Source organism: Amblyraja radiata, unplaced genomic scaffold, assembly GCF_010909765.2.
Source record: "Amblyraja radiata isolate CabotCenter1 unplaced genomic scaffold, sAmbRad1.1.pri S99, whole genome shotgun sequence".
In the NCBI taxonomy this organism is placed as follows: Eukaryota; Metazoa; Chordata; class Chondrichthyes; order Rajiformes; family Rajidae; genus Amblyraja; species Amblyraja radiata.
In genome coordinates this window covers 24,011-44,203 of record NW_022630181.1, presented here as the reverse complement: position 1 = coordinate 44,203, position 20,193 = coordinate 24,011, and the positions used below count along the sequence as shown (strand labels likewise).

Sequence of the window (20,193 nt, the reverse complement as noted above, 5' to 3'; positions counted from 1 at the left end):
CCTGATCCCTTTAGCCACAAGGGCCACATCTAACTCCCTCTTAAATATAGCCAATGAACTGTGGCCTCAACCACCTTCTGTGGCAGAGAATTCGACAGATTCACCACTCTCTGTGTGTGGAAAAAAAATGTTTTTCTCATCTCGGTCCTAAAGGATTTCCCCTTTATCCTTAAACTGTGACCCCTTGTCCTGGACTTCCCCAACATCGAAAACAATCTTCCTGCATCTAGCCTGTCCAACCCCTTAAGAATTTTGTAAGTTTCTATAAGATCCCCCTCAATCTTCTAAACCCTAGCGAGTACAAGCCGACTCTATCCAGTCTTTCTGCATATGAAAGTCCTGCCATCCCAGGAATCAGTCTGGTGAACCTTCTCTGTACTCCCTCTATGGCAAGAATGTCTTCCCTCAGATTAGGAGACCAAAACTGTACGCAATACTCCAGGTGTGGTCTCACCAAGACCCTGTACAACTGCAGTAGAACCTCCCTGCTCCTATACTCAAATCCTCTATGGCAAGAATGTCTTCCCTCAGATTAGGAGACCAAAACTGTACGCAATAATCCAGGTGTGGTCTCACCAAGACCCTGTACAACTGCAGTAGAACCTCCCTGCTCCTATACTCAAATCCTCTATGGCAAGAATGTCTTCCCTCAGATTAGGAGACCAAAACTGTACGCAATACTCCAGGTGTGGTCTCACCAAGACCCTGTACAACTGCAGTAGAACCTCCCTGCTCCTATACTCAAATCCTTTTGTTATGAATGCTAACATACCATTCGCCTTCTTGCTGAGGGATTGTGCAGCCAATTTATAGACTCTGTTAGAGAGGCTCACTGTCTTGGGACCTTCCACTGCTGGACATTGAGGACTGAGTCTGGTGGGACAACCTTCATACAATGGAAGGGATATCACCCCAGGGAAGGGGCCAAATGACAGTATATTGTGTAAAGACAGGTACAAACACTACTGAGTGTGACATTATTGAATGTATAGACACCAAAAGCATTTGTGTTAGTTGTGTATAGAATTATGGAACTGCAGATGCTGTTTTACCAAGTAAAGACAGAATATACTGGAGTAACTCAGTGTGTCAGGCAGCATTCCTGTTGAACAAGGATAGTTTTCAGTTGCGACTCTTCAGACTAGTTTGGTATATATTTTATTCTGAAATAAAGTTTATTTTTGAATATAAAGAATGTGAGATTTGAAGAGAGCAAGGATTCTGCCTTTTCCCATCACATTCAGGACATGATGCAAAATTCAGAGCAATGGTCAAGGCTGCAGGAAGAGCTGTCTTGCAATTTAACCACAATGATTCGTGTATTCTGACCTGTGGACTGTTTCACTTCCTGTTTTTTATCTGACTAAATTTCACAATGTGTAAATAAACATCAGAATTGTGAAGGACAAAGACAACATCAAACTATCCCAAAACCTATTGAAACATGCAAAAGGGAATCAGGGGTGAATTATTTGTCACTTTGAGCCTGTTCAATCATTCAAAACATTCTCAAATTCCAATTCTCTCCTGATAAATGTTGATGCATTTTATATCAAATAAATCTATCCCCAATTTAACAAGATTCAGTGACCTGCCATCTACCATTTTCTGTGCGGTGAATTTCAATGGCTCACCATATTCACAATGAAGAAATGTCTCAGCCCTAAATGTTTCACCCCTTATCTTGAGTCCAAAACCCCTTGTTCCAGATCCTACAGTCACTGGAAATATCTTTATGTATCGAGTCTGTCTAGCTCTGCTTTGAATGTTGTTTAATTTAGAGAGGTCATGTTTAACTCTTCCAAACTCCAGTGACTACTGGCTCAGTCACCTCCTCCTCTCCTTACACATTAGTCCTGCCATTCCAGGAATCAGTCTGGTCAGCCTTGGCTGCATTACATGTGTGGCTGAAAAACCCTTTCTCCGGTAAGGAGAGCACAAAGGCATGTTTGGAGAGACATGGGACAGGCGTAGCCAATTGTGATGGGGTCAGTTGGACATCTTGGTCAGCATGTGTGTGTTGGGTTGATGTGTCTATTTCCATGCTCTACAGCTCTATGACTCTCTGCTGCATCTGTGTATATTTGACAAGTAACTCAACTGACTGACATCACCTGGAAACCTCTTTGCATCCTCTTTGCTTCTCCTATTTACTCTCAGTTTCATGTCATCAAACTTAGAAACATTAAATTTGTTTCCTTGTCAATACCATTGATGAACATTGAAAATAACAGACTCAAGAACTGGCTTGATGCTGGATCATTCATCACCACCTGCCACCCTAACAACGTCTCCTCTCTGTTTCCTGTCTGCCAAATAATTTTCAATTCATGCCTGTTTAATATTGCCTAATCCACATATTTAAAATTCAAAGACCTTCTGAAAATTGGACACATCGACTTGTTCTCCCTGAAACAAACAAAAACAATCTGCTGGAGGGACTCCAGGTGTGGTCTCACTAGGGCCCTGTACAATAGCAGAAGGACCTCTTTGCTCCTATATTCGATTCCTCTTGTTATGAAGGCAAACGTGCCATTGGCTTTCTTCACTGCCTGCTGTACCTGCATGCTTACTTTCATAGACTGATGAACAAGGACCCCCAGATCCCGTTGTACTTCCCCTTTTCCCCCTTCCCATTTAGAAAGATGAGGTTCATAGAAAACATAGAAAACATAGAAATTAGGTGCAGGAGTAGGCCATTCGGCCCTTCGAGCCTGCACCGCCATTCAATATGATCATGGCTGATCATCCAACTCAGTATCCCGTACCTGCCTTCTCTCCATACCCTCTGATCCCCTTAGCCACAAGGGCCACATCTAACTCCCTCTTAAATATAGCCAATGAACTGGCCTCGACTACCCTCTGTGGCAGGGAGTTCCAGAGATTCACCACTCTCTGTGTGAAAAAAGTTCTTCTCATCTCGGTTTTAAAGGAATTCCCCCTTATCCTTAAGCTGTGTCCTCTTGTCCTGGACTTCCCCAACATCGGGAGCAATCTTCCTGCATCTAGCCTGTCCAACCCCTTAAGAATTTTGTAAGTTTCTATAAGATCCCCTCTCAATCTCCTAAATTCTAGAGAGTATAAACCAAGTCTATCCAGTCTTTCTTCATAAGACAGTCCTGACATCCCAGGAATCAGTCTGGGTCAGCGTGTGTCAACGCATCCAATGCATGTTTGAGCTCAGTAAATTCCCATTTTCCTTTGCCGAATAAGGTTTGACAAGATGTGTTTTACACTGACACAAACACTTTCAACAGAAGTGATGTCTGAACCCTGAGTAAAAGAGGAAGAGGAAGGTCCTGTAGGTTCATAAGACACAGCACGAGACTGGGGAAGTCAGTGTGTCACCGTGCTTGGAGCATTGCTGCCCAGTCTCTGGACTCGTTCACCATCAGTCTCTTCCCACAAGGTAGGCGACCTTACTACATGTTCACTTCAGGTAAATGTGTGGTTTAAATGGGATCTAGAAACGGAACTCCGTGTTCAATACTTTCTATTTTTAATTTATTCATTTTTTAATATAATTTTATTTATTAGTAGTGTACATTACAATAATATAAGCCAAAAATAACATAATACATTTCCTGTACCACTTTATATTTTAAACTTGGAAAAGAAGAAAAGTAAAGAGAGTTAAATAGGATAGTAAGTGTGTGAAAGAGTGATCAAACGAGACCCTTAGACACAAAAAGTTCGAAAAAGAGTTAAGAAACAAGCCGTAGAAAAAGAAAAAGAGAAAAAGAAATCAGAAGATATATTAAAAGTAGAAAAAAGACCTAAAAGGGATAAACCAACTTTGTATTTTTCCTCCCCCCTCACCAGGTCCTGAAACCATTTATTTTCAGAATTCTGTTGCACCTTATACTTGTAGTAAGTCGATAAATGGAGACCAAAGCTTTTGGAAATGGTCTGGTTTGCCTGCTGGAAGGAATCTCATATCTTCCAGGTGTAACGTTTCGAACATATGTTTAATCCACATATTTATTGTTGGTGTTGGGGCGTTTTTCCAGAATTTAAGTATGAGTTTTTTTCCCATTATTAAACCGTAATTAAGTCGGCACTTTTGGGACACAGTTAGCTCAGGGCTGACTTCCATGGTTCCAAAAATAATCAATTCTGCGTTCGGTTTCGCTTTTAAATAATTTTGTAAATATTTCAAAGATTTCATTCCAAAATGTTTGGATTTTTCTACAAAAAAACAAAGGAACGTGCTTCGTGGGATAGACATTTATCACAGATGGGGAGACATTTGGAAAAAGTTTACTTATTTTAGTTTTTGAGTAATATAGTCTATGTAAGGTTTTATATTTCTAACGTGTGATATTCCACTCCTACAACCATTTATTAGACTGTACCAGTCTGTTCTGCTTTAGATTTGACAAGGACATAGAAACGTAATGAATAATGAAGAGAGACACAAAATGCTGGAGTAACTCAGCGGGACAGGCAGCATCTGGAGAGAAAGAATGGGTGATGTTTCGTGTCGAGACCCTTCTTCAGATCCAGACTTCTTTGACTTGAAACGTCACCCATTCCTTCTCTCCAGAGATGCTGCCTGTCCGGCCCAGTTACTCCCGCCCAGTTACTTTAGTGTCTATACTCGGTATAAAGCAGCATCTGCAGTTCCTTCCAACACTAAACTTTATCAATGTATTACTGTCTCCATTATTTCCACTAGAAACTTAATGAAGCTAAATGATCAGCATCTGCCATTTTACCCATTTGGGCTTTCTGGTCAATCTAATGTATCGCTGCTCATGTGGATTTTATTTTTCCCATTTATCCGGCAATCCTCTGGGACTGATTGAGGATGTTCAACGTCCTCGCCGTTCTGTTGCCCGCTCGCTCAATTAATTGACTGACTAGTGAGGTACAAATGAGTTAAAACCATTCTACCGAGAAGCAGGAAGGAAGTGGGTCAAGAATGAAACTGTCGACGTACAGATGAGTCATTTCAGTCAAGGCAAAGCGACTGAATGTGGTTGTGAAATCCCAGATGACAGCAGTGACAATATTCCAGTGGCAGATTCCACAGAGGAATGGTCCTTCCCCGTGTAGTTGTGTGCGGTTAATTCTCAAATGATCCTGGCCCAGGGTTTTCAAAGTGGCTGTGTTCAATACAACACTTGCCAACTAGCTATTCACTGCAGCATTTCCTTTGCAAATTATTTAGTGGCCCTGTTCCGTTCAAGATCACACGACAATCAAACATTCTTCAGTATGATTTTACAGATCATCACCACTTCAAATGGTGACGTTTGTTTTAGAGAAATGCAAGGTGGTTATGTGGGTTCTTCTCAGAGGCTGTGAGGGTCTTGATGCACTCTGTGTGGTTGAACTTGGAGAACACTGCAATGTGGTTATGTGGGTTATTCTCAGAGGTTGTGAAGGTCTTGGTGCACTCTGTGATGTTGAACTTGGAGAACACTGCAAGGTGGTTATGTGGGTTATTTACAGAGGCTGTGAAGGTCTTGGTGCACTCTGTGATGTTGAACTTGGAGAACACTGCAATATGGTTATGTGGGTTATTCACAGAGGCTGTGATGGTCTTGGTGCACTCTGTGATGTTGAACTTGGAGAACACTGCAAGGTGGTTATGTGGGTTATTCACAGAGGCTGTGAAGGTCTTGGTGCACTCTGTGAGGTTGAACTTGGAGAACACTGCAAGATGCAGGAACTATTTGGATGCTAATGAAAATATTGGCTGCAGGTTCCTCCTTGAGTGAAAATAAAACCTCGGGAGAAAATTTGTATTCAATATTGTACTAAGTTTGAAAATAATGTATGATCCTGATTCTCAAATGTACCTCATTTGTAACCCCCTAAACCCACCGTGATCTGATACATTTGGATATAGATTTAAACTGCTGTAATGGTATATGGACATATGATGGTAGATGGACACACTGATCTGTTTTGTTGTCAATGCCTACTATGTTCTGTTGTGCTGAAGCAAAGCAAGAATGTCATTGTACTATCAGGGACACATGACAATAAACTCACTTGAACTTGAAGTTGAACTAAAGCTCTAACACAGCTGCAAGGTGTGAATATTGACCATGTTCCCTTCATTACAGAACAGCAGATTCCCTCATTTGCCATTATCTTAGACATTTGCCACCAACTAATAGCATTTAATATAAGGAGGTTCCACGTCTAAACTTATCCAATGTATTTGTGATCTCAGGAAATTCCCGATTTGTTTTGTCCAAATTAGCTTTTACAAGATGATTTTTTAATCTGACGTAAACATTATCAACACAAATGGTGTCTGAATCCTGAGCTGGATAGAAAGAGGAAGGGTGTTTGCCCTTCCAAAAAAACTGTGTGAGACTGAATCTCAGTGTGTCACCGTGCTTGGAGCTTTGTCACTCAGTCTCTGTACTCGTTCACCATCAGTCTCTTCTCACAAGGTAGGTGACTTCACTGCAGTCTAACTTCATGTCAAAGAGTGGTTTAACAGGTATCCACAAACTGAACAATGTTGGATGTCCTGTAAACTGTGATATATCACTCACTCAATCAGCTTGTTCGACTTTAGATTTGACAAGGGCATAGAAACTTTATTAATTTCGTTTTGTCTCCTTTATTTCCCACAGCTAAATGACCTTCATATGTCATTTTCCTACTGGTGTCAATAGACAATAGACAACAGGTGCAGGGGTAGAGGCCATTCGGCCCTTCCAGCCAGCACCGCCATTCAATATGATCATGGCTGATCATCCACAATCAGTCCCCGTTCTTGCCTTCTCCCCCATATCCCCGGACTCCGCTATCTTTAAGAGCCCTACCCAGCTCTCTCTTGAAAGCATCCAGAGAACGGGCCTCCACCGCCCTCTGAGGCAGAGAATTCCTCAGACTCACAACTCTCTGTGAGAAAAAGTGTTTCCTCGTCAATCTAATTGAATACTTTTGTTCCCGTTCCGCCGGCAACGTCCTGGGACCATTTAAGAATATTGAATGTCCATTGCCATTGTGTTGTCTTCTCTGTTCATTAACTCACTAGCGAGGTGTGATTTAGTTGAGAACATTTCACCAGTGGTCGGAGGTAATTGAGTCAAACATAGAAAAGGCGGAGTACAGATGAATGATTTGGGACAATGGCAGTTGAATATGGTGGTGAAATCCCAGATTACTGAAGTGACAATATTCCAGCAGCAGAATCCACCAAGTGAATGTATTTTCCCCGTGTAATTGTGTGCGGCCAATTCTAAAATGCCCCAGGGTCAGGAGTTTCAAACTGGCTGTACTCAATACAACATTTGCCAACTACCAATTTACTGATCCTTAGTCTAAAACTGCACCTTGTTTCCAAACAGAGAATGTACAAAATGAGGCCGAGGTTTCTCTGCAACAGTTTGCCAGCTGGTTTGATCTTGGGTTTCTTTGTTTTCCTGCTTCGACCAGTTTCCACACAGAGTAAGTACTTTCTCTTCACCGGTCACAATCACCTAGCATTAATTATCATTGTCCGTGTAAACCCGCACCCTATTGTCAATCTCACTTTCCTCTCCACATCCCTGTATGTGTTGTTCCATCACAAATCCACTCCATCGTTGCTGGACCTCCATTCCACATCCCTGAATGTGTTGCTGCCTCACAAATCCACACCATCCCTGCTGGACCTCCATTCCACATCCCTGAATGTGTTGCTGCCTCACAAATCCACACCATCCTTGCTGGACATCCATTCCACATCCCTGAATGTGTTGCTGCTTCACAAATCCACACCATCCTTGCTGGACCTCCATTCCACATCCCTGTATGTGTTGCTGCCTCACAAATCCACACCATCCTTGCTGGACCTCCATTCCACATACCTGAATGTGTTGCTGCTTCACAAATCCACACCATCCTTGCTGGACCTCCATTTCTGAGCCCATTCCATCAACTTCCTCTCCTTCTCCTGCACCGACACGGTCCTTATCAAAGTCAGAAATGGTCTGCTGTGAACTTGTTGCAGAGTTAAACTCTCCCTCCTCATCCCGCTCAGCCTCTGCAGCCTTTGACACGATTGTCCACACTATCCTCCCCAACATCTCCTCACCACAGTCCATGTGGGTGGATCTGCCCTCGACTTATCGATCCAGTCGCAGCCCGAGAACCAGACGCAATGTCTTCACTTCACGCTCCCACAAAGTCCCTTCAAAACCAGGTGTAGTTCCTCCACTAACCCCAACACAAAACCCTATTCCCACCTCCCTCCCTCCCCCCCCCCCACTCACTCACTCACTCACTCACTCATGTGATGAAATATCCCTGCATCAATCAGGCCAGGTTATTCCACACACACATCTCTTCACAAACCGTGACTTCCTCGCTGGGGTTTCCAAGGAAGAACACAACTGTCTGGAATTAAATTCAGTTCAAAATTAATGATTACAGATATGGGGTGGGTGGGGAAAATGTGTTTTAAATGTTAATTCTTCATTGTTCGTATTTGCAACAGAAAACAGAAATCGAATGTATTTCTTGGATAATGGAGACGACATTGTGTTAAACGGATCGGACAATGCTGAGAAAGCCACTGTTGTTGTCTGGGAATGGAAACCACACTCAGGGAAGGAAATCAGAATATTGATGTCTGTTAAAAGAACGGGGAACTCTTGGATCAAAGATAACGCCGCTGGCAACTTGTACCCGGGGATGAAAGTGAATCTCTATACCCTTGCTCTAACAATTTATAAACCCACATTTAAATGGGCAGGAATTTTCACTTTGAATCAAACAGAACCGAGAAAGCAAATCCTGAAACAATATGAAATATTTGGGATGAAAGGTGAGTGGATGCGATAAGGATCAATAATGTTGAATTAATCTCTGTAAATATTGTCACCTATAATGAATGATGAGAGATGGCGGGAATTGTGAGACTTCTTCCACCCGGTGAAAAGTCAAACAACTGGGGAAGTGATTTTGTTCATTGATTCTGTAATGATCAGCAGGGATGGGTGATAATAGTTTGATGACTTCACTGGGAACAGCAAATCAATGAATCTAGCCGCAGCGAATACCATGGTCTTCTTGCCGGCACACGGTAAGGTGATCGCGGCAAGCAAGGTGGTATGGTACCAATGTGTCCGTGTAGTGGTCCCGGGGTAACACTGCTACTTAATGTTACCCTGTGACCAGGTGGATGGAAGTCCATCCTTCACCTGTGGAACAAGGGCTCTGTCATAGAGTTCACCTCTTGAGACCAATCAGATACACCTAGAAGGAGTGGAAATAGATGCATATTCAACAGTGTGAATATTTGAAACAGAGCATGTGTAAATACAACAATGCCTGTATGTTGCCGGTTCCACCTGCAGTCCCACGGTGAACAGCCGGCATTTAATACAATCATCCCCTCCAAGCTGGTTACCAAACTCGCAGAACTGGATTTGGATCTGCAATTGGATCCTCGACTTCCTTATAGAATTTTTCGAGGATGTAACTAGTAGAGTGGATAAGGGAGAACCAGTGGATGTGTTATATCTGGACTTTCAGAAGGCTTTCGACAAGGTCCCACATAAGAGATTAGCATACAAATTTAAAGCACACGGTATTGGGGGTTCAGTATTGATGTGGATAGAGAACTGGCTGGCAGACAGGAAGCAAAGAGTAAGAGTAAACCGGTCCTTTTCACAATGGCAGGCAGTGACTAGTGGGGTACCGCAAGGCTCGGTGCGGGGACCCCAGCTATTTATGATATATATTAATGATTTGGACGAGGGAATTGAATGCAACATCTCCAAGTTTGCGGATGACACGAAGCTGGGGGGCAGTGTTAGCTGTGAGGAGGATGCTAGGAGGCTGCAAGGTGACTTAGATCGGCTGGGTGAGTGGGCAAATGCATGGCATATGCAGTATAATGTGGATAAATGTGAGGTTATCCACTTTGGTGGCAAAACAGGAAAGTAGACTATTATCTGAATGGTGGCCGATTAGGAAAAGGGGAGATGCAACGAGACCTGGGTGCCATGGTACACCAGTCATTGAAAGTAGGCATGCAGGTGCAGCAGGCAGTGAAGAAAGCCAATGGTATGTTAGCATTCATAGCAAAAGGATTTGAGTATAAGAGCAGGGAGGTTCTACTGCAGTTGTACAGGGTCTTGGTGAGACCACACCTGGAGTATTGCGTACAGTTTTGGTCTCCTAATCTGAGGAAATACATTCTTGCCATAGAGGGAGTACAGAGAATGTTCACCAGACTGATTCCTGGGATGTCAGGACTTTCATATGAAGAAAGACTGGACAGACTCGGCTTGTACTCGCTATAATGTAGAAGATTGAGGGAGGATCTTATAGAAACTTACTAAATTCTTAAGGGGTTGGATAGGCTAGATGCAGAAAGATTGTTCCCGATGTTGGAGAAGTCCAGAACAAGGGGTCACAGTTTAAGGATAAGACGGAAGTCTTTTAGGACCGAGATGAGAAAATCATTTTTTACACAGAGAGTGGTGAATCTGTGGAATTCTCTGCCACAGAAGGTAGTTGAGGCCAGTTCATTGGCTATATTTAAGAGGGAGTTAGATGTGGCCCTTGTGGCTAAAGGGATCAGCGGGTATGGAGAGAAGGCAGGTACAGGATACTGAGTTGGATGATCAGCCATGATCATATTGAATGGCGGTGCTGGCTCGAAGAGCCGATTGGCCTCTACTCCTGCACCTATTGTCTATGTTTCTATGTTTCTCATTCACAGACCACAGTCTGTACGTATTGGTGGAAATGTGTCAGCCTCGATAACAATCAGCACGGGAGCACCTCAAGGCTGCGTGCTCAGCCCCCTGCTGTACTCACTCTATACTCATGACTGTGTAGCCGGTCATAGTGCGAACTCCATCACCAAGTTCGCTGACGACACCACTGTTGTTGGGACGTATCACAGATGGGGATGAGTCAGATTATAGAAGAGAGATCGAGCAACTGTCCATATGGTGCCAGCACAATAACCTGGCCCTCAACACCAGCAAAACCAAGGTACTGATTGTGGACTTTGGAAGGGATAGGAGGGAGACCCACAGCCCCGTTTATATCAACGGGTCGATGGTGGAAAGGGTCAAGAGTTTCAAATTCCTGGGCGTGCATCTTTCCAAAGATCTCTCCTGGTCCCAGAACACTGATGCAATTATAAAGAAAGCACATCAGCTCCTCTACTTCCTGAGAAGATTACGGAGAGTCGGTTTGTCAAGGAGGACTCTCTCGAACTTCTACAGGTGCACAGTAGAGAGCATGCTGACCGGTTGCATCGTGGCTTGGTTCGGCAACTTGAGCGCCCTGGAGAGGAAAAGGCTGCAAAAAGTAGTAAACACTGCCCAGCCCATCCTCGGCTCTGACCTCCCTCCCATCGAGGGGATCTATCGCAGTTGCTGCCTCAAAAAGGCTGGCAGTATCATCAAGGACCCACACCATCCTGGCCACACACTCATCTCCCTGCTACCTTCAGGTAGAAGGTACTGAAATCTGCAACATCCAGGTTCAGGAACAGCATCTTCCCCACAGCCATCAGACTATTAAACACAACTTCAAACAAACTCTAAATTATAACAGCCTATTGTACTTTATCTGTTTATTTATGTGTGTATATATAAATATTCTATGGTATATGGACACACTGATCTGTTCTGTATTGATGCCTACAATATTCTGTTGTGCTGCAGCAAGCAAGAATGTCATTGTCCTATCTGGGACTAGACTTGTACAAACCACTACTCACTCTGAATCTCATTGATCTGTTTTTCACAGTTGAGGCAAGTCCACGGTGGCCTCTGCTGGGCAGTGACGTTACACTCAGCTGCACCATCTCCAGACTCTCAGATACAGTCAGTCTTCACTGGAGACCCATGGACTCATCCCAGCAGAACAGGGGCAACACTGATCAGATCCGCCTGGATAACACGGTCTATCTGATGGTTCGACACGTTAAAGTGGAGGATGGGAAGCTGTATGTGTGTGAAGTGCGGGAAAACGGAACCATTGTTCACACAAGTAACGGAGATTTTACTGTAAACAAGTGTAAGTGTTCACACCTCCCATTGGGTATCAAGTAGACACTTGTATCACGGTGCTTCTTGTAATATTATATGTGCGCTCCGTGAAGAACTGTGGCAGTGACCAACTGCTCTGCAGTATAAAATGCTGCAATGATCAGGGAGAAGTTTCCAGAAAGTCTCTGTGTGGAGCAGCTGCCTGCTTGTCTCTGTGTGACAGACACACAGCACAGGAGGGAGATGTCTTTCTGTAACCATTGTTCAGTAAAGTATTTTGTCAGTTTATCTTGTCATCAATGCTCCAGTATCTGAGACTGAGACTGAGATACAGGACTCATCTTGCCATCAATGCTCCAGTATCTGAGACTGAGATACTGATACAGGACTCATCTTGTCATCAATGCTCCTGTATCTGAGACTGAGATACTGATACAGGACTCATCTTGTCATCAATGCTCCAGTATCTGAGACCGAGATACTGATACAGGACTCATCTTGTCATCAATGCTCCTGTATCTGAGACTGAGTTACAGGACTCATCTTGTCATCAATGCTCCAGTATCTGAGACTGAGATACAGATACAGGACTCATCTTGCCATCAATGCTCCAGTATCTGAGACTGAGATACAGGACTCATCTTGCCATCAATGCTCCAGTATCTGAGACTGAGATACAGACACAGGACTCATCTTGCCATCAATGCTCCAGTATCTGAGACTGAGATACTGATTCAGGACTCACGTCAAAGTGTCAGATAGAAAGTGTAGTCACCAGCACTTGCTGCTCACACTCACACTGGGGGTCCCGACCCACACATCAACACTGAACAACAATTCATCCCCTCTCCCCCACACTGACCCTTCTCTCCGAGTCTGGTGTTGCTTGAAGTGATTCCAGCTGCTGCAGACTCGGGCTTGGGATCAGCATTCAGCTGGGAGCAGGACCGGGGAACAGGGAAGGACAGGGAATCAATGGGTGTGAATGGGAGAGGGATGGGGGGAATAATGGGAATGTGCCGACCCACTTGAAGTGCCAACGTGTCCGGGTCAGTCCCCGTGCAGGCATCCTCTGGGCTGCTTCTGTCCACAGCCTGAACCTGAACCTGAACCTGAACCCGAACCCGAACCCGAACCCGAACCCGAACCCGAACCCGAACCCGAACCCGAACCCGAACCCGAACCCGAACCCGAACCCGAACCCGAACCTGAACCTGAACCACCTCCTGCAGACTGACAGAGACATTCACCTCCCACACCGCTCTCGGGAGTCTCCGGGAGGTTTCATTCCATCCCGGGACATTCCCGGACAGTCCGGGTGTGGGGGCCAACCTCATGTTGAAATGTAGAGTGGAATATCCAAACTTCACTGCAACTTACTGCCGTACAGCACATTGTATTTTATAAAGATCTGATGAGTTTAGTGCGGCATTCATGAAATATGTTACATTTGAAACTTGATCAGTTGAACAAAACACCACAGATGTTTATAAGAATACGGTTGAGAATCTGTGTATGGCACAGTAACTGTAATACTGAAAGGAGTTATCCTCTGTCTCTCTGATACAGATTTACATTATGGGAGCTACACACTTTACCGCTCCAGCACCGGTCACAGTGAACTTCACCTGGTTTGTTCTGGGAGTAATGGTCGTAGCCATTCCCGTGCTCAGTGGACCTGGTCACCTCGTCCCCTTCAACCGTGGAAAGTAATAGCATCTGCATACCGTTCTCAGCCCATCATCATCAATGTCAATGGGACCAACTTCGTGAATCGACTGGTGACCTCAGGGAAACACTTCGATGGCAAGGATTTCAATGTGAGGATTGTCCCCGTTGTGTTTCAAGATGCCGGAGTTTACGCCTGTTATCTGGAACAAAATTCATTTCCCGCCATTGATCTAATCACAGTGAAAGGTAGGAGTCAGAATGTTGCCACTGAGTTTACTGATGAACTTATTGTTTAAAATGTAAACAACCTGCTTGTTTCCACAGTCACAGCTGAACCGTCTGATGCAGTGACTGAGGGAGACAACGTTACCCTGACCTGCTCTGTGTCTCACGTCACCTGGTCAATGAGACTGGTTTGGATCAATGGCGATGGCAAACGTGTTGGAGAAAAGACACTGACTGAGGAAGAGAAATCACTGAGTCTGGTTATTCAGAAAGCTGAGAGAGGCAGAGGGAACTGGAGATGTGTTTTGTTTGATCAAGACCTGCCCCGGCTTTTTGTCCCGTACTATCAGAAGGACAGTAGTAAGTGATAAGGGTTTGTTCTTCATACTTAGAGTCATGATTGAGTTTTGATGTCGTTTATTGGTCCTGAAATTTGAGTGGAATATTTTCTTCCAGTTTGAGTGGTCTAACTCTGTTATGATCAATGAATTTTCAAATTTCAAATAACACTTCCCGAACTCCACTTCTCGCCCCCCTTTATTGTGCACGCATTTATACCACCACCCAGTGATCCTATTCTCTTCCCTTCCTCTTTCAACTCATTTCCCACCCCTTCCAATTGCAGAGTTTTCCTTTTATGTTCTTGCTCCACATCCACCCATATCCCTCCCTCTGTTACTGATCTGACTGTAGGTCGGTCAGTATTAGTTGACCTGATCTATGTCATGTTTTACTGCATGCCGCTGTGTACTCAAACATTCATCTGGTTGAACCAGGATTTATATAAAGGACTTCAAGATTATGTAAAAGGAAACACTATAGAAACGAAACAGAAATGGGAATTGGAAATGAATATTACTATTACTGATGAAATGTGGGAAAATACATGTCTTTTGTTCATACGTTAACAAACAGGGATAAATATGGGCCAGGAAACCAGGAGACCAAGGTATGTATCTCCACTGCACTTTGGTGGTTCAAACTTCAAGTGAAAACTTTGCCTTGTGTACCATCCTAACGTGGTCATAATTTAGGGAACACTGTGTTTCCATGGACTCTGATTTTATACACAAGGTCTTATCCAACAATTAAATGTATCTGACGTACATCTGAAGTCATGTTCCTGGTCATTCTGGTGGATCTCATTATTAATGGGGTACAGTTGAAACACTGGATTGTTGCTCGTTTAAAATCAAACCAAATTAAAGTCTTAATCAGAAAATAAAATACTTATTTTCCAGAAACCAATGTGACCCCAGTACCTGACATGAGCCATGTTACTGAATATACATCTGTGAGTACGAACACAAAGCAACAAGGTAAATAGATGTCTCTGTCAATAAATCTCTAGTTGTACAGGTATTGTATTTGATGAAGCAACCTATTTCACATTTCACATATTATTACTGATGAAATGTGGGAAAAGACATGTCTTTTGGGTCATACGTTAACAAACAAGTTTCTTATAGAAACTTACAAAATTCTTAAGGGGTTGGACAGGCTAGATACAGGAAGATTGTTCCCGATATTGGGGAAGTCCAGAACAAGGGGTCACAGTTTAAGGATAAGGGAGAAATCTTTTAGGACCGAGATGAGGAAAACTTTTTTCACACAGAGAGTGGTGAATCTCTGGAATTCTCTCCCGCAGAAGGTAGTTGAGGCCACACAGTTCATTGGCTATATTTAAGAGGGAGTTAGATGTGGCCCTTGTAGCTAAAGGGATCAGGGGGTATGGAGAAGAATACCTGCCTTCTCTCCATACCCCCTGATCCCTTTAGCCACAAGGGCCACATCTAACTCCCTCTTAAATATAGCCAATGAACTGTGGCCTCAACTACCTTCTGTGGCAGAGAATTCCACAGATTCACCACTCTCTGTGTGTGAAAAAATGATTTTCTCATCTCGGTCCTAAAATATTTCCCTCTTATCCTTAAACTGTGACCCCTTGTTCTGGACTTCCCCAACATCGGGAAAAATCTTCCTGCAGCTAGCCTGTCCAACCCCTTAATAATTTTGTACTTTTCTATAAGATCCCCCCTCAATCTTCTAAATTCTAGCGTGTCACACATGCTTGCTTGGGGTGTTCCTGTTGATTAAAAAGAAGATGATTACAGTGTCATGGAGAAATGTAAAGTCACCAAATGTTCAACAGTGGAGGGAAAGATTGAAAAGTGTATATATGATGGAACGTATAACAGCTAAACTCCAGTTGAGGACGGATGCTTTCAACATTATGTGGACATCGGTATTACTACAGATGCCAAGACTGATTAAAGACACGATTTCTCCATAGCCCCAGTGGAGGGGAGGAGTTCGATTGGTATTGTATATGTGTATTTGGAACCATATATACAGACATGTGTGTGACTGTGTATAAGTACATACATAATGGCCATCAATGACAAAATAAGTTATTCTAGTGACATACAAGTGTCTGGTTTAACATAACGAGTGATTATATATTAAGTTGGATTAAATATGATGAGCTTGCGTGGGTGCCTGTGAATGTGATGCTTCTGTGACAGAACTCTAGGATGATCTGATGTGATGCTGACAGCTGCTGTGTGATTTGTATATCTTGTTTGTATGTGGACTTTGTCTTGTTAATAAATGTTGAGTGTTGGCTTGAGGGGCTGAATGGCCAACTCCTGCACCTATTGTCTATTGTCTTTTGTCAAAGATCCTTTCTTTGAATCTGCCAACACAAACATGAACTCACATCTTTCCCTTTCCACAGATACTGCTCAAACGGCTGAATATTTCTAACATTTACAGTTCTTGTGCTCCTGGTTAGAGAGGATTGAAACTGGAGGGCAATGTCCACTCTGTTGTCAGCAGTGCTCATTCAACCATTGTTCCAGGCTTAGACTATGATAGACATTTGTCCACTGTACAATGGGAAGTATCACAGCTGAATCAGCTACTTTATCAGCCAACCATCAGCTCCCATCTCCTGCCTGAGAAATGTCAGCTGATTGTAACCAAGAAATAGAAACGTGTGTGAATGTTTACAGTCTCTAACTGATGGCTGCTGAGGCAAGTTGTGGCTCTCTGATCTTTGTACTCGGTTTGTACTCGCTAGAATTTAGAAGATTAGAGGGGGGATCTTATAGAAACTTACAAAATTCTTAAGGGGTTTGACAGGCTAGATGCAGGAAAATTGTTCCCGATGTTGGGGAAGTCCAGAACAACGGGTCACAGTTTAAGGATAAGGGGAATCTTTTAGGACCGAGATGAGGAAAACATTTTTCACACAGAGAGTGGTGAATCTCTGGAATTCTCTGCCACAGAAGGTAGTTGAGGCCACAGTTCATTGGCTATATTTAAGAGGGAGTTAGATGTGGCCCTTGTGGCTAAAGGGATCAGGGGGTATGGAGAGAAGGCAGGTGCAGGATACTGAGTTGGATGATCAGCCATGATCATATTGAATGACGGTGCAGGCTCGAAGGGCCGAATGGCCTCTACTCCTGCACCTATTTTCTATGTTTCTATGTTTTTAAGTAAGGTAAATTAATCTGGGGGAAAAAGACACAATATGCTGGAGTAACTCAACGGAACAGGCGGAATCGCTGGAGAACATGGATAGGTGAGGTTTTGGGTTGGGACCCTACTTCAGACTAATGGGCTGCGACCTGAAATGTCACCTGCCTAACCTGCTGAGTTTCTTCAACACATTGTGTCTTTTATTGGTAAACTATCACCTGCAGTACCTTGTCTCAGTTAATCTGGATCACAAGTTAAACTCAAGACTTCTGATCTAAATTAGTCAGTGTGGTTAATGCCTGGTCTTTGGGGGAGCTTTTGAATGATGCGCATTTATTCTACAAATGTGAACTCTGTGTTTATTATTTTGACAGAGAATTACGATTTGATATTCATCATTGCTGGAATTATCGGGAGTCTGGCTCTTCTCCTCGTCATTGTACTGGCAGTGGTGTGGTATCAAAGAAGGCACAAGCCTACAGGTAAAGTACATGAAGACATCCTTAATGCAGCACAGATTCCCCCAAATTATCAATGACAATGTTATCTTTGTTACAAGGAGAAAAGAACAATATATTTTGGATAAGAAAAGTATCTGTTTGTGCTTATGTTGTTGACAAATTGATTTCAGACTTGTTGTGGTCAATTGAAGCATTATTTATGCAATGTGGATTGGCCTGTCTACCTGTGTTGCCGTGAGGAGTCTGCTGTATGATGCTGTTCAGGTGGTGTTCTGCAATGATCTGACCATGTGGTGATTATGTCACCATCCCTGGTGTAAACCATTATCAAATAAACATGCCAGAAGTTGAAGTATAGCTAGTGTAGTTATGTAGAAAATATGGTCTCCAATTTTCCCTCAATATGTTCCTATTTACTGAGGGATAAATATGGGCCAGTAAACATAGAAACATAGACAATAGGTGCAGGAGTAGAGGCCATTCGGCCCTTCGAGCCTGCACCATTCGCCATTCAATATGATCATGGCTGATCATCCAACTCAGTATCCTGTACCTGCCTTCTCTCCATACCCCCTGATCCCTTTAGCCACAAGGGCCACATCTAACTCCCTCTTAAATATAGCCAATGAACTGGCCTCAACTACCTTCTGCGGCAGAGAATTCCAGAGATTCATCACTCTCTGTGTGAAAAAGGTTTTCCTCATCTCGGTCCTAAAAGATTTCCCCCTTATCCTTAAACTGTGACCCCTTGTTCTGGACTTCCCCAACATCGGGAACAATCTTCCTGCATCTAGCCTGTCCAACCCCTTAAGAGTTTTGTAAGTTTCTATAAGATCCCCCCTCAATCTTCTAAATTCTAGCGAGTACAAACCGAGTCTATCCAGTCTTTCTTCATATGAAAGTCCTGACATCCCAGGAATCAGTCTGGTGAACCTTCTCTGTACTCCCTCCATGGCAAGAATGTCTTTCCTCAGATTAGGAGACTAAAACTGTACGCAATACTCCAGGTGTAGTCTCACCAAGACCCTGTACAACTGCAGTAGAACCTCCCTGCTCCTATACTCAAATCCTTTTGCTATGAATGCTAACATACCATTCGCCTTCTTCACGGCCTGCTGCACCTGCATGCCTACTTTTAATGACTGGTGTACCATGACACCCAGGTCTCGTTGCATCTCCCCCTTTCCTAATCGGCCACCATTCTGTAATAATCTACTTTCCTGTTTTTGCCACCAAAGTGGATAACCTCACATTTATCCACATATACTGTATCTGCCATGCATTTGCCCACTCAACCAGCCTATCCAAGTCACCTTGCAGCCTCCTAGCATCCTCCTCACAGCTAACACTGCCCCCCAGCTTCGTGTCAACCGCAAACTTGGAGATGTTGCATTCAATTCCCTCGTCCAAATCATTAATATATATCGTAAATAGCTGGGGTCCCAGAACAGAGCCTTGCGGTACCCCACTAGTCACTGCCTGCCATTGTGAAAAGGACCCGTTTACTGCTACTCTTTGCTTCCTGTCTGCCAGCCAGTTCTCTATCCACATCAATACTGAACCCCCAATACCGTGTGCTTTAAGTTTGTATATTAATCTCTTATGTGGGACCTTGTCGAAAGCCTTCTGAAAGTCCAGATATAACACATCCACTGGTTCTCCCTTATCCACTCTACTAGTTACATCCTCGAAAAATTCTATAAGATTCGTCAGACATGATTTACCCTTCATAAATCCATGCTGACTTTGTCCAATGATTTCACCACTTCCCAAATGTGCTGCTATCCCATCCTTAATAACTGATTCTAGCAGTTTCCCCACTACCGACGTTAGACTAACTGGTCTGTAATTCCCTGTTTTCTCTCTCCCTCCCTTTTTCAAAAGTGGGGCTACATTAGCTACCCTCCAATCCTCAGGAACTACTCCAGAATCTAAAGAGTTTTGAAAAATTATCATTAATGCAACCACTATTTCTGGGGCTACTTCCTTAAGTACTCTGGGATGCAGCCTATCTGGCCCTGGGGATTTATCGGCCTTTAATCCATTCAATTTACCTAACACCACTAAACCAGGAGACCAAGGTATGTATCTCCACTGCACTTTGGTGGTTCAAACTTCAAGGGAAAACTTTGCCTTGTGTACCATGGGTCATAATTTAGGGAACACTGTGTTTCCATGGACTCTGATTTTATACACATGGTCTTATCCCACAATTAAATGTATCTGACGTACATCTGAAGTCCTGTTCCTGGTCATTCTGGTGGATCTCATTATTAATGGGCTACAGTTTAAACACTGGATTGTTACTTCTTTACAATCAAACCGAATTAAAGTCTTAATCAGAAAATAATACTTATTTTCCAGAAATCAATGTGACCCCAGTA

General features: G+C 43.4%; 1 long non-coding RNA gene across 1 annotated transcript; it reads left to right on the top strand.

The window, feature by feature from the left end:
• Positions 1–3,325: 3,325 nt before the first annotated feature.
• On the top strand, positions 3,326–8,778 carry LOC116969670. The gene is made up of 3 exons (XR_004410892.1): positions 3,326–3,409; positions 7,320–7,419; positions 8,450–8,778. It is a non-coding gene; the product is annotated as an uncharacterized LOC116969670 (long non-coding RNA).
• Positions 8,779–20,193: the final 11,415 nt, after the last annotated feature.